At 37.4% G+C, this 15,570-nt stretch overlaps 1 protein-coding gene across 1 annotated transcript in view; it reads left to right on the forward strand.

Moving 5' to 3' along the window:
* Aldh-III (Aldehyde dehydrogenase type III) overlaps window positions 1-15,570 on the forward strand; it is a 659,088-nt gene that overhangs the window by 154,890 nt on the left and 488,628 nt on the right. The window lies entirely within an intron of this gene.

The following is a 15,570-nucleotide window of genomic DNA, read 5'->3' on the forward strand; positions in this document are numbered from 1 at the left end:
TTCGAAAATGCGACCACCTATACAACAACCACCACTCCCTTTTAAAACCCTCATTAATACCTTTAATTTGATACCCATATCGTACAAACACATTCTAGAGTCACCCCTGATCCACCTTTATGGCTATATCTCTAAATGGCGTCCACCTATAGAACTATGGCCCACACCCTCATAAAATACTTTTTAATGCCTTTCATTTGATACACATTCCAGGGTTTCTCTCGGTTCATTTTCCTACATGGTTATTTTCCCTTATGTTGTCATCATAGCTCTCAACTGAGTATGTAATGTTCGGTTACACCCGAACTTAACCTTCCTTACTTGTTTTTTTAGGTGTACCACCTAAGCAGGTCTACTACTCGTGGCCATAAAATATGATTGTGTAGATTTGATTTTGTACAGCAATTTTTAAAAATTTTCCACGTCTACTGTGGATATAAACACGTCCATCTTTCTAATTCTATATATCTATTTGCTTTTGCAACTCTTTTCACAGGCATCTTTAAGGTCATAATATTTCTTGTTGTTCTTTAATAAATTATGGTTTGTGAAATTTTCACAGGTGAATAAAATTTCCTTCGCAGGTAAGTACTTTTTCTAAGTGAGTGAGTGAGGTGAGTATAATTTCTGCAGGGGTAAGTTTAATTTTCTTCACAAATACTAATCAAAAATTGTATCCCCTTACTTAAAACCAAAAAATGGGATTGGAAAATAAAGATGAATCTCTCCCCGCTGGTGTACCCGACACAAGCCTTCACACTTTCATTTTCGAAAGTAATAGAATGGAGGATTTTTACTCTAAATGGTCATCAAACATCATAGGGACTAACCTAACAGCTCTAGTATATTCCTAAGATCCCTATATTCCTAAGCTTCGATAGAGCAGAAATATAAAAAGGTTTTTTAAAGTTATGAAAGTTGCATGTCGCAAATTATCGACACCATGCAACTGTTGAGATCCCCTACTAATACACCTCAACCGCTATCCCGTGGTAGATATGAAGGCTGGCCAGCGTTTAAAGATATGTTTACGGCGGTCTATGGTTATCATCCCCGATTAACCCAAGCCGAAAAACCACATTTCTTGGTAGCTGCGAAACAACCCTACTCCCCACGGCAATAGTCCCTATACATTACGCGAGGTAATATATAAAGCTCTCGTTGACCAAGGCTCTCAAAATACGTTTTTGGCGTCCCCAATCCAACAACTTGCGAAGTCACACTTTGCTCCTCTGATTTAAAGAAAAGGATTTGTACCAATGCTATTTTACACCATCAACTCACTCATTTTCCCCCAACTAATAAAGTCTCCAAAGTCAGCTCAACCCTTCAAAAATCGACATGGTTATCGCGGTATAACCCCCAAGAAATGCTTATTGCTCAGATTCGGATGGGTACCCAGCGGATCAGTCCGCAAACTAGTGTCGGCCTTCACCATTTAAATCAGTGAGGCAACATAACCGGATCTCAGCAGCCTACTCAAACGCTTCTGAGAATAAGAAGAAAGCCCAGGAATCTGATCCAGATCGAGAACCAATATTGTGAGGACCTCTAAAGCACCAAAACAACACCGCCACTACCGTAAATGACGTATTATATACATGCCTGATTCTCCAAAACGCCTTCACGTCTATGATTCTCAACTGGCGCCTCTAAAAGTTCATCTGCGATGGCGACTTCGAAAAAATCTTTCGCAAAATCGACGTCAAGGAAGAAGATCAAGACTTGCAAAGAATCCTCTTTAGGAAAGCCCCTCAAAATCCGATAGAAGATTTCAATTTTCGGTGTTGAATACGCTCCATACCTCGCAAACTGCACAGGGAAAAAAATACTCGCCACTAGCATCATACTACGAGAAACTTATGTAGACGATGTCCTCTCTGGCGGACAGGATATACAGTCCAATCTCGATTCTATGACTGAAAATATCGATGCTCTTAAATTAGCAGGCGTTCCTCTTAGAAAAATCAAACAAAATGGCTGGAATCAATACCAGACTCTGATGTCTGAGATACAGAATTTCTCAAATTCCATGACACTACTAAAACCTTAGGAATACGATGGAACGCATTAACTGACACGTTTTCGTACTCATACAACCCTACTTTAAGTTAAATACAAACCGGCAAATATTCTCAGCCTTAACGAAACTTTTTGACCTGGCAGAATAGCTATCACGAATAATGATCTTAGTCAAAATCATTCTCCAACAGCTCTGTTAAGAAGGAACCGACTGGGATGAAGAAGTCAAATCGGAATCCTTTTACAAGTGGAACACCTTCCGCGCAAGTCTCCCAGCTATTAGCGGTGTAAATATCCCTCGATGGTTGCAATTTTCCGCTAACAAATGCATTCAAATCTTCGGTTTCTCTAATGCCATGCATTTGCTGCATGTGTTTATATAAGAGTGCAGAACGATGAGAACTCTGCCTCAACCCACCTCTTTATGGCAGTAACCAAAGTCGTACCCCTGCAAACAGTCCACTTGATACGACTAGAACTCTGGGGAGCCGTGTTATTGTCGAAATAGATAACTCAAACTTAATTTCAATTGAAGTTGCCACCACCCGAACTGACAATCTTGTCAGATTCCTCCATTGGTTGGCTAGAAAAACCCCGACATACACGGAAAATTTATGTGGCAACGTCAGCAACATAATTTGCCGCACGTTCCTAGCGTTGACAACCCCGCCGATTTAGGAACTCGAGGTTGCAAACCACAATATTTAGTTGACTGCTCGTTATGGTGAAATGGACTTCAATAGCAATCTTAATGCAACGCTATCATTTCCCCAGCAGAAATCACTCAGTTAGAAGAATCAAACCCAATCAGCAAAAACAGTTCCCTACTGTCTCTAAAGCCGGAGTCATTGGTGCCGTATGTCGTATCGCTGTATCCGTATCCCTAACGTAATCAGCTGTTTATCGTTACGACGGTAAACCAAAAGCCAATTGGTTGGCTACGATACGGTTACGACCTTAGCGGCACCAATAATCGATTGCATTGATTCTCATAAGGTTGGTCGAGTCAGCTGTTATAAGGTTACCGATACGTTTACCGATAAAGCACCAATGTCTCCAGCTTTACGTTAGGGATACGTATACAGCGATACGACATACGGCACCAATGACTCCGGCTTTAGAAGTATTAAATATATGTTTTTTCCGTAAGAACGTGTCAGCTGATCGCTCTCTCACTAGACAGAGTTGCCTAGTAAACTTTGTGCGCTAATTTTGGACCGTTTGCACTTTTATGAAAACCCCTAATTAAAGTTTGAAAAATTGTGAAAATAATTCGAAATAATTATGTAAAAGTGTCATTTTTGTCTAATAACTGCAATTGGTCCAAACATAGCACACAAAAGTTTACTAGGCAACTCTGTTTTGTGAGAGAGAGGTCAGCTGACACGTTCTTACGGAAAAAATCAAAATTGTTTTGATTTCTACGTTCCGGGCTACGTACGTACGGGCGTTGCACGTCGGTGAGTTTTCGTCAGCTGACACGACCTATCTTATGCGGCAGTTACTCACGAACGTACGTACCAAAAACGTGTCAGCTGACACGACCTATCTTATGAGTGTGCGATGTAAACGAAAACTCACCGACGTGCAACGCCCGTACGTACGTAGCCCGGAACGTAGAAATCAAAACAATTTTGATTTTTTCCGTAAGAACGTGTCAGCTGATCGCTCTCTCACTAGACAGAGTTGCCTAGTAAACTTTTGTGCGCTAATTTTTGACCGTTTGCAATTTTATGCAAAAACACCTAATTAAAGTTTGAAAAATTGTGAAAATAATTCGAAATAATTATGTAAAAGTGCTAATTATAAATATGTAATCTATTTATACTTATTTAATATGTATTCCGGCCTTTTACAATATCAAAAATTAAATTGGAAAAAGTTGATGTTTCCATAAGCATACATGCAAAATGGTCAATGGCAACAATGCTTATCTGTAAACAATACACACACAAATATGTTATGTACATGTACACAGACGCACGCATTGATTTCTACGGGCTTGAGAGTTCGGTCAAACGTGCTTCGTACGACAAACGTCTGTACGTACGGCACACGTCGGTGGGTAACTGCCGCATAACTGCCGCATTACTCGTTATACTTTTACGTAACCAGCGTTGACTTCGCTGGCGCATTTATGGTGAAGAAGTGCCCCTTGCGACGAGTCTTCTACTCAAATGCATACTTTTGCGTATTTGTATGCTTATCTACTAAAGCTTATCACAGCAGCATTCTCTCGCTTCGTTGGAAGATGCGGATTACCTCACAAAGTAGCTCAACGAGCTTTTAAAATGAGCTCGCAATATTGATCTAAGAAGCAGCTGTAGATGTTGCTGAAAGATTTGGGGTACAAGGTTTTTCTTGCAGTTTAAACCCTCTTATGCCCCACACATAAGCGCCCTATAGGAAGCCGCGGTAAAATGCTCCAAGACACATTTCACCAAAGTAGCAGGAAATCAAATGTTTACGTTCGAAGAATTCATAACACTCCTCATTCCAATAGAAGCGGTGCTCAATTTTCGCCCTCTATCCCCTATGTGACAGGACCCAACTGATTTATTAGCCCTCACTCCAATGTACTTCCTTCCAGGTGTCCCCTTAGCATCCTTGCCAGAACCGAATGCCGAAAACTTATCTCCGACTACAAAATGGCAAATGTTGAAGGTTCTGTATCTTCAATCTAGCTCACGATGAAAGAATTGCAGAAGATATATAAATGGAAACATCCCCAACAGAACATTTGCGAAGGAGATATAGTGAAAGACGACCTACACCACCCAAATGACTGGACTTTAATTATTTGCATTGTATAAAGATCTTTACATGTACCCTGTACCAATTAAAGTAATTTATCGTTTCCTTAACTTTGCATTTTCAAGAAAATACAACAAAACATATCCCTTTTTTAGTAAGCGATCCAACGGAGTGTGATGGACCGCTTTAAGTTATCCGCCGCACTATATACGCCTTACAAATAAATCTTTAATATAAATAAAAGCGACATTTTTAAACATATATACAATAATTATAATTAATAAAGTTTATACTTAATTACATTTAAAACAAGAGTTGTGGTGCGTTTTTATTTCTAAAAGTGAACCGCCGATATTTTCCCTTAAATATATTCTTAGTGCTACATGCCCCATAAAAGTGCAATTTTATAGGGCTTTATAAGAAGTTTCAAAAACGAAATTTTTACTATTTCTAATGCAAAAATATCAATAAACACGTTTTGTCCCTATTATTTTTTCCGCGCCAAACTTCTACTGGTTCACTTTTTCGCAAAGAACAACCTTAAAATGCTATTTTTATAGGGTGCACTATTCCAAGAGATATATTGAAGTGCTGCTTATACAATTTATTTAGTATTTCCCACCATTTTGGTCCTATTGTTTTTTCCATCGTTGTATATAAATAAACAATTAAATAAATAAATGCAAGGCGCGATAATCCCCGCAGACATTTAGGGCCGAACTTCTCTTTCAATTTGCGTAGTGCTCTTTTTAATTTTTCCTAAAAATTGTTTTATGCCGTCTCCGAGCGCCATCTGTAAGGCAGATGCATTTTCATGACAGAAATACAATCGGAGTGTTTGACGAATCATTTCCGAGGGGTGACCCCGCTTAGAAACTTTTTTTCTAAATTTTTGATGTTACTTTATCCGTGAGTTGAATCCGGTACCCTCGATGTGATAGGCGGAGCATCCTATCACCACAGCACGGCGGTCACCTATTACCATATGTGTAGATCAGGCCCGGCCGCAGGGGGAGGATTTATAAAAGCTAGTTTTAATCGCATGAAAAAAAATGAATAGAATATGGAACATAAGTAACAATCGATATGGCTTTCAAACCCCAAAATAAGCCTAAATTCGTTTTTATTGTAAAAGTAATACTTTCGGTAATACGGTCGCTTAAAAATCACTTGGAATTTTAAGAATTGTTTTTGGGTCAAGGCGACTTTAAAACTGCTCAAAAGTGCCACCTTGTTAGACTAAAATTTAATGGCTACAAAACTGTATCTCGGGTTATTTGATCTTGAACTCTTAAAATATATGAACGTTGTGAACACCGTAGATTTATATGGCTTTGAAATAACATTTCTATACAAACAATTTTGAAGTAAAAACGAAATTGTATAAATGGTTAAAACATGTCAATTATGAGTGGGTTATATATTCTGACGAATATTAGTGACACTAAGTGATACTCACATCCCTAGTCTGATACTAAGTAAATGAAGTCACAACAACAATAAAGCAGACGGGCACTTGTATCTACATAAACTAATCAATCATTATGTCTACACATATGTACGTACACGCAGCGGAGAAGCAACGCACAAACACATGCAGATATCTTATGTGAGATGCTCCCAAAAGAATGCAATTATAATTGTGGAAGTGTCGCTCACAAATACAAGCGCATATGAGAAGCTATACACGTGCATCTGTAGTTATAATTTTATAGCAGTAACTAAGTAAATTCTGGAAGCACCTAGAAGATGCAACGAGGAAATCAAAGAGTATAAAAGGCAGCAACAGTAGAGGCGCTACAATCAGTTGAATTTAAGACGCTATTTGGCGAGCAATAGTAGAGTTATTTATTGTGAAGTACTTTAATAAAGACCATTTTACATTATTAAATATTGGAGTTATTTATTCAACAGTTTAGTGATTCGAACTTAGCAGAAGGTTGCAAATAAGAGGATTTGCAGTAAATTCGTTACAATTGGTGTCAGAAGAGGAATTGTTGAATAAATTCCGAAGACTTCGAATACAACTTGGACATGGCAAAGTTGAGTGAATTGACGATCCAGCAACTGAAGGAGGAGTTGGAAGTCCGTGGATTGACTACTTTTGGTGATAAATCCCAGCTACAAAGACGACTAAGTGTAGCTATGGTATTTGAAGGAATCAATGCTGAGGAGTATGTCTTTCATTATGATAACGACAAAACAACAACAAAAATAGAAGAAAAAAACGAAACACCGCAGACAGTGACGAGCACAATATCTGCACAAACATCGACAATGGCATCTCAGCTAGAGTCACAGGAGGCACGCATTTCAGAAATGGCGTCGCAAATTTTATCTCAATTGGAAGAACAGAAGACATATATGTCATCTCAACTGGAAGCGCAAGAGGAACGTATATCTGGAATGTCGACAAAAATTCGGAACAGGTATCATCGCAGCTCTTTGCGAAACTGGAAGAGCAGGATGCAAAAATTTTACAACTCGTGGACAAAACTGATGCCGAGATAGAAGCGTTGAAAGGTCTTATGCAACAGTTACAACTAAATCGCCCAGCTGTTCCAGCGAGCAATACGAAGGTAAAAACTCCATCTTTTGACGGCTCTGTTCCTTTCAAGGTATTCAAGCTTCAATTTGAGAAGACGTCAGCAGTGAACAACTGGAATGCTGAAGATGAAGTTGCTGCACTGTTCGTAGCATTGAAAGGGCCTGCAGCTGAAATCTTACAGACAATTCCAGAGTACGAACGGAACAACTATGAAACATTGATGAGTGCTCTAGAGAGACGTTACGGAAGCGAGCAAAGGAAACAGATATATCAAATTGAGTTGCAAAATCGTTACCAAAAGGCGAATGAGACTTTGCAAGAGTTTGCGTCGGATGTTGAAAGATTGGCTCATCTCGCAAATGCAGACGCACATGCGGAATACACCGAGAGGGTTAAAATTCAGAACTTTATAAATGGAATACTGGATGCCGAAACGAAACGAGCTACATATGCGAACCCAAAGCCAACATTTGCTGAAACGGTATCCCATGCACTGACTCAGGAAACAGCGTCACTTTTGAGTAAGCCCACATACAAAGCTCATCGCGTGGAAGAGGAAAGGCCAGATTGGGTAGACACAACTTTGGAAGCACTGAAGGGATTACAACAAAAAATGCCGGAGTTATGAAGTGTTTCAAGTGCGGTAAACCAAGACACATTGCACGTCATTGCAGCACCGGTCATGGTAGTTCCAACTTGGCTGGTCGTAAACGCAAAGTTGGAGGAGATAAGCAAGGGCGAGTCAAATGTAAAGATCGAGAACTTACTTCAGCTTTTGAATGTCGTGTGATACCTATCTCGCAAACTGGAAGGAAATCGAGCAGTCTCACCGTCAAAGGAAATGTGGATGGCAAGGAGTATATACTGACTGTAGATACGGGCGCATCTCATTCTTTAATCCGATCGGATTTGGTCAACAGGAGAGTAAAGCCATTACCTGGAGCAAGATTGCGTACGATTACTGGTGAGTATAACCAAGTCCAGGGTGAAGTGTTAATTGGGGTGGTCATGGTTCTACACAAATTCGTTGTGGCAGAGATCGTTGATGAAGTCATATTGGGAGTGGATTTGCAGTATAAGAACCAGGATATACCACTTCACTTTAGTTTGGAGAAAGCGTTCAGCAGTAATCGGGTACTGGTGGAGAAGAGTCGACAAAGACCACGAGAGTCAAAGGTAAAGGTTGATGTATCCAATGCGCCAAATAAAGTGAAATCAAAAGTACCTGCGAGAGAAACACTGGCATTGACAAACCCTAATGGACGCACAAAAACGAAGGAACGAAGTTCCCAGAAAGAATACGAGGGTAGTTTCAAGCCGGGGCGCACTACTGTTGTGAAACGTGGGAACGATACTGAATATGCGAAGCCAATCCGTCAAGCGCAAGCTCTACGGAGTAGTTCATTGGCCAAACAACAGAGTGTAAGGGAAAGGCCCAGGGTAATGAGTAGTAAGTTGAAACACAGGTACGACAAGAACAATAATTCGGAAGGTTTCCGGGAGGGAAATTTGGTACTGTTATACAACCCTCACCGGCGGGAAGGTGTTCCATCCAAATGTTGGTGCAGTTGGGAAGGCCCGTTCAAAGTTGTGAAAAAGATCAGTAATTCCATCTACCGCATACAACCCATTGGGTACCACGAAATAGAAGGGTGGTTCATTTGGAGATGCTAGCAGCGCTTAGATCGAGAGATTTTGTCTGATCGGGACGATCAGACTTAGGTGGAGGGCAGTGTGACGAATATTAGTGACACTAAGTGATACTCACATCCCTAGTCTGATACTAAGTAAATGAAGTCACAACAACAATAAAGCAGACAGTCACTTGTATCTACATAAACGAATCAATCATTATGTCTACACATATGTACGTACACGCAGCGGAGAAGCAACGCACAAACACATGCAGATATCTTATCTGAGATGCTCCCAAAATAATGAAATTATAATTGTGGAAGTGTCGCTCACAAATACACGCGCATATGAGAAGCTATACACGTGCATCTGTAGTTATAATTTTATAGCAGTAACTAAGTAAATTCTGGAAGCGCCTAGAAGATGCAACAAGGAAATCAAAGGGTATAAAAGATAGCAACAGTAGAGGCGCTACAATCAGTTGGATTTAAGACGCTATCTGGCAAGCAATAGTATAGTTTTTTATTGTGAAGTACTTTAATAAAGGCTATTTTGCATTATTAAATATTGGAGTTATTTATTCAACAGTTTAGTGATTCGAACTTAGCAGAAGGTTGCAAATAAGAGCATTTGCGGTAAATTCGTTACAATACGTATTTTAATATGGCGGCCACCGTGGTGTGATGGGTAGCGTGCTCCGCCTATCATACCGTATGCCCTGGGTTCAACTCCCAGGCAAAGCAACATCAAAATTTTAGAAATAAGATTTTTCAATTAGAAGAAAATTTTTCTAAGCGGGGTCGCCCCTCGGCAGTGTTTGGCAAGCACTCCGGGTGTATTTCTGCCATGAAAAGCTCTCAGTGAAAACTCATCTGCTTTGCAGATGCCGTTCGGAGTCGGCATAAAACATGTAGGTCCCGTCCGGCCAATTTGTAGGGAAAATCAAGAGGAGCACGACGCAAATTGGAAGAGAAGCTCGGCCTTAGATCTCTTCGGAGGTTATGGCGCCTTACATTTATTTTTTTATTTTTATGTATTTTAATTTGGGAATATTATCGGTTATTTACTACGTTTTAAATGACAAAAAATTAATAAGATTTAACCACTAGATACACCCACGCCCCTCCCCCGCCCCTCTAATTCTTCCTTCGAACACAAGATTCCTTAGCCCGGCAGTAATATTTTTTACTCAAAACCCGCCCCCCCAATGGAAAATCCTGCGGCTGGCCCTTGTGTAGATACAAACATTAGAGTGCCTATATATTGCTATGTTAATGTTTTTGTTTTTGTATTCAATAAGCGAGCGTAACTAAATTAAAATTTTTTCTACACACACTGCGACAATCACAAAAACTTAGTTTTTCAATTCAAAACTCATTTTTATTTTCACAACAAAATTTTGTATAAATAGCACCCACAAATTTCAACTTCCTTCAGTTTAAACTTAAAAACCGACGGAGAAACAAAATCTAAAATGAATTTTCGCAATTCTTTTGTAATCCTGTTCGTCTTCCTTAGTTGCATTCTTAATAATACCAATTCGCAAGATCGCCTTTTAGGTGGCAGTGATTTGGTGGATGAAGAGGCAAGGTTTTCTTTGGTGTCAATATTTTATGCATGCCAATATCGGTGCACTGGTACTTTAATCACTCTGGGTAAGGTGCTTACATCCGAATTTTGCTTGCGGAGTTTTGAAGCGGATCTCATCGCTGTTTTTGTTGGTCAATCCAACTATGATAACAGAATGAAACATGGACGCCACGCGTTGAATATAATTCGTCCACAGGATTTTACAAGTGTAGAAATGGATATATCTGTGATTACACTGAAACTTCCTTTCTTGTTCGCTCCAACAATAATTCCATTACCTTTATGCAAAAATGAATTAAAGGATGGCGTAAAAGTACAAGTTATTGGATGGGGTTCGAAAGATCCAGAAATTTACGAACCTTCGCATGTACTCCAATCTGTTGTATTTGAACTATTCCCATTCCAACAATGTGAAGATGATTTTAAGGCGAAGATGAATAAAATTTTACCAACAACAGCAATTTGTTTAATGGATCCGACACATGCAAGTGATTCGTGTTGGGGAGATGCTGGTTCACCGGCCGTTTTGGAAGGAAGACTTTATGCTGTGCTAGGAAGTGGGATAAAACCTGGGGAAAATTATCCGACTGCATTTACAAATATGTGTAATAAAGATGTTCAAGATTTTATAAATTCAGTGGTAGGCTATTACTTGCAAGATTTTTCTTAAATAGGCTGCTGAGTGAAAAATCACCTAACTAGCTCACAGAACTTATGCTAAGATAGAGTGCTTTCGGAACGGCAGCTGAGATTTGATGATATTTCAATAAGCAGTCAAAATGGCAATATTTGGTTTTGTGTTATTTACAAATAAATAATAAAAAATGTTATTGTGATTTAAAAAAACTTTGGTTGAATGAATTTAAGATGTGACAAATGCAAATGCCTTAGGTTGTGAAATCGAACTTTAAACATAGGTTTAAAGCTCCTTCGTTTATGAATAGAACATGAGACAAAAGGAAAATCAGGAAATAAGTGACCAATCCATATCGGTATAAAACAGCTGATCTAACCAACCTTATGGAAATAAATGTATTTGTTATTGATATCATAGCATACCGCCTTTGTCATAACCTTACCATAACCAATTAATTAGTTTTTGGTTTTCAGCCATATTCATAACACGACTCTACAAAAAAAAAAAGTTGTTCTTTGTCCTAAAGTTTATTTCATGATTTTTTGTTTTATTATAAGCAAAAACGAAACGAAAATACCATTTTCCGGTATAAAGTTTGCTTTCGTAATAGTTATAGTAACAATACTCATGGCGCTAGAGTATTAACTTAACAACAATCAGGTGTTTTGTACAAATCTAGAATAATCTAAAATCAGTGCCGAAAACCAGTTGCAACCGCACCGGTTGTTTAGTGAAAAATTAAATTAATTTTCATTTTTCATTTATAACAAAGTCCGAACTCTAACACAAACCACATACGTACATATGTATAATTATAAAAATTTTAAAGTTAAATTAATCGAATTTTTATCAATTTTCGAAAGTTTTTATTAAGAGTTTTTAGAAAATGTCTGAATGTGCAGTCTTAAAGCTCATTCAATTGTAGTGTAATAGTGTGCAAGTTTCAAGTAGATGAGAATTACCGTTAATTTTTTTTAATTTTTTTCGCCGAAGGTGTTGCCCATATCTTCCATATAACAACAAATTTTGTTCATGCGGTGTATGGAAAAAAATGCGAACACCCTCTTGAAACTTGCACATTATTACACTACAGTTAGATGAGCTACAAACTCTCAGAAATTTTTTGAAAGTTGTAATAAATCTGGAAAACTGATGAAAATTTGATTAATTGTTGGGAGCTTTGTGTAAGTTTTTAAATGTATATATATAGTTTGTGTTAGAGTTGAAACGATAATTTAAATTGGAATTATTAAAAAGTAATAAATGAACATAATTTGGAACATAACCGTTTTAAAAAGACCATATTATCTTTCATTTAACCGTATATCAACATTTATAAGCTTAATGCCTAAGAAAAGCAAAGAAGGCATTTATATTTTCATGTTTATCCTTTAGTTTGTGTAGTAATCTCGCATCAAAAATTTAGTAGGTATGTTTTATATGTATATTGAAAGCAGCTAATTGAATAGTTTTTCTTCTCTTAAAAATACGACTACTTTCTTATGTGCATAATATATGCGTTGTAGATACTCCCTATATGTATAGTCATGCATTCTACCATTTTCGTTCCTTACATTTTATAATAATCAACAAACCGTTTTGATAAGTTTTATAAATAAATACATACATGGATTTGATCTCAGTAACTGTATTTTATTTGTATGCTTAGTGTAACGAACTTCTCCCCAATGCTGCCGTTTTACTACTGAAAAAGGGTCAGGTGCATGCTTCCGAGACGGGTCTGCATACCTTGCTATGCTACGGTCTGGCTCAGGGAAATGGGAGTAGGCTTGTCTCGGTCACATACAGCAAAATTCGTACGAAACAAAAATCGGTATGCAGGGTATTTAACACTATTTACCTCATGAACGGAGATAAAAATACAACACAAAAAAAAACCAGCGAAACTCAAGCAGCGAAACAAAAAAAGTTATAACAATTTTTGTTGTTATATTCTGCAACAGATGTCGCAGTGTTGTGAATATCAATTGGCACGAACCAGAATAGAAGTAGGATTAATGAAGACAAACAAAAAATCGCTGTGATGGCTGAATGGTTATAGCAGCGGCGCCTAAACGTTGCCGATGAAGGAATTTAGCAGTTCCCGAAATGGATCTATACAACGAGCTTTGGCAGTTGTCTAATTTTTTTTTTTTTTTTCTTTCTTCTATTCTAATTTAAAAATTTTTTCAATTAAGAAAAAATTTATCATAACAATAATAATGATAAAAAATTATTGTTAGGCCTTGAGCTCGATTCGAACCCGCGATCTCAAAAAAAGTTATAACAAAAGCGGAATCAAGAAGGGTCATTGCAACCAGCGATGAAGGGATTGGAAAGATGGAATTTTCCCTCCTCGTCTTTACCCAACCATCCTGTTAATATACCTTGACTTTATGTACATTAACCCAAGAAAAACATTTAAACCTAGTATACTAACCTTTCCCTACATTTCGTCATCCAAATGAAAGAATTAGAAATCCATTTCACTTTTATACTACAATGATTTCATATATTTATTGAAAAATAGGTAATAACCAACTCTATTTGATCAGCTAGATTGTATTTAAGAATATACCAAAAAAAATTAAATCCATCGTATTCTCAGTTTGTAGATATTTTTTGTTTTTGTTTTTTTTTTTTACAGTTTATTCAAGCCAATTCATACTACCTAAGACTAAAAGACATCTAATTAATCGATATAAGTATTTATTATTCTGATATACGAGCGCTCTATGGTTTGGTCCGTTTATTGTAGTAGCTTTATACTTAATTATATAAATATTAATTTCAAACATTCGTAAGCTTACTTGGGAAATCCCATTATTCGCAAATCCCCTCAATATATGGGCTTTGTTTTGAGTTATCAACTCGATTTTTGCGCTGAAGTAAAATAAATAAACGTAACGACTAAAGACACGAACTTGTGCCAAAGGAAAAATATGCAAACGAAATGACTAAAGACACGAACTTCTGCTCGGTAAGGAAAAAGGTTGTGAGTGTGTTAGCTATTATCTTCAAACGCAATCAAACTTAGATTTCAAATCGCGGTTCAAAATGTAAAGACAAAAGGATATTTTTCACCTAATAATTACCAATAAAATGAAAAATATTTTCCAAATCTAACACGTCGACAAATGTTTCTACTGAAAAAATACAATATGTACGTAATTGAAGTATATATTTTTGTTCTACTTACTTGATCTCCATCGATGCGACGGAGAGCTCATCGACGATGACTGGAATGTTGTAAGTTCGATGTATTATGTCTAGCGAACTTGTCTGCTAGTGCTACAATTATTTCTGAAAATACACTGGCATCATGTTAGAATGCATAATTTGACATCACTGGTAAATCGAATGGTGTTAATTATACAAAAAAAATGTATTAACGAACTTAAGAAGGCGAGCCCATTTTCGGTATTACCTACGAGATCAACTCTTAAAATTTTATACCGAAAATGCGAGTTTGCGAACTTTGTCGGAATTCCAAACCATATAATTAAACCAAAATTACGGCAAACTTAAATCGACGAGATTATTACCTTAACTCCCTGTTTTATGGTGCACAAATTTTCTTTTTAAATTATCATAATTAAAATATGAAACTATCACTGAGTGATCGTAAGAAAGACCAAGAAACTAGTTACATCCCTAATTTATTTATTTATGCAACCAATCTAACTAGCTAATTTTCCTAAGAAAATTTGGAAACAAAAAAAATCGATATTAGAGAAAAATTTTAAGTTTACAAACGGCGATGGTTACTAGGACATGTTTCTGAATTTCGCTTCTTCATCAGCTAGCTTTTCGGGAGCTGAGCGTTGAACTCGAATCTCCAACATTCATATCAGTGCAAGCCTTTAGCTGCTAAGCCATATGAATGTCCCGTTGTTCGCTGTACAATTGGTCTCTAAGAGTTGCCTTTGTGTTTATATTCCTTTTGATCACCATGTAGGCGCCGTTTGTAAACTTACAACTTTTCTCTAATATCAATTACAAAAACCATTGTATAAAGCAATATGAGCAAAGCTCGCTAATTAAATACATATGATCAAAAAAAAATCTTTATAACTTATTTAACTCTAGAGATAAATTTCCAGGAATCCGTTAAGTCGACCGCCTCGACGTTTGTTGAGAAATATCGGCGACTGAGTATGGACCAAGGTTACAGCTACTCCTTCACCTGCGTGATGATTTTTCTCTTCTTATTTTTCGTTGACATTTCTAAAGTTAGTTGGGCACATTGGCCTCTTTAAACATTTTCATTTGATGAATCACGGTTTTAGTGCCCGTAATTTCCATCACTCCTACAAACTTTTCACCGTTCTTCTCGGGTCAAGCAAGTAGATTCTATTTTTTATTGCGTTTAGAACTTCAAAAT

The sequence above is a fragment of the Eurosta solidaginis genome, chromosome 3, assembly GCF_040869045.1.
Source record: "Eurosta solidaginis isolate ZX-2024a chromosome 3, ASM4086904v1, whole genome shotgun sequence".
NCBI lineage: Eukaryota > Metazoa > Arthropoda > Insecta > Diptera > Tephritidae > Eurosta > Eurosta solidaginis.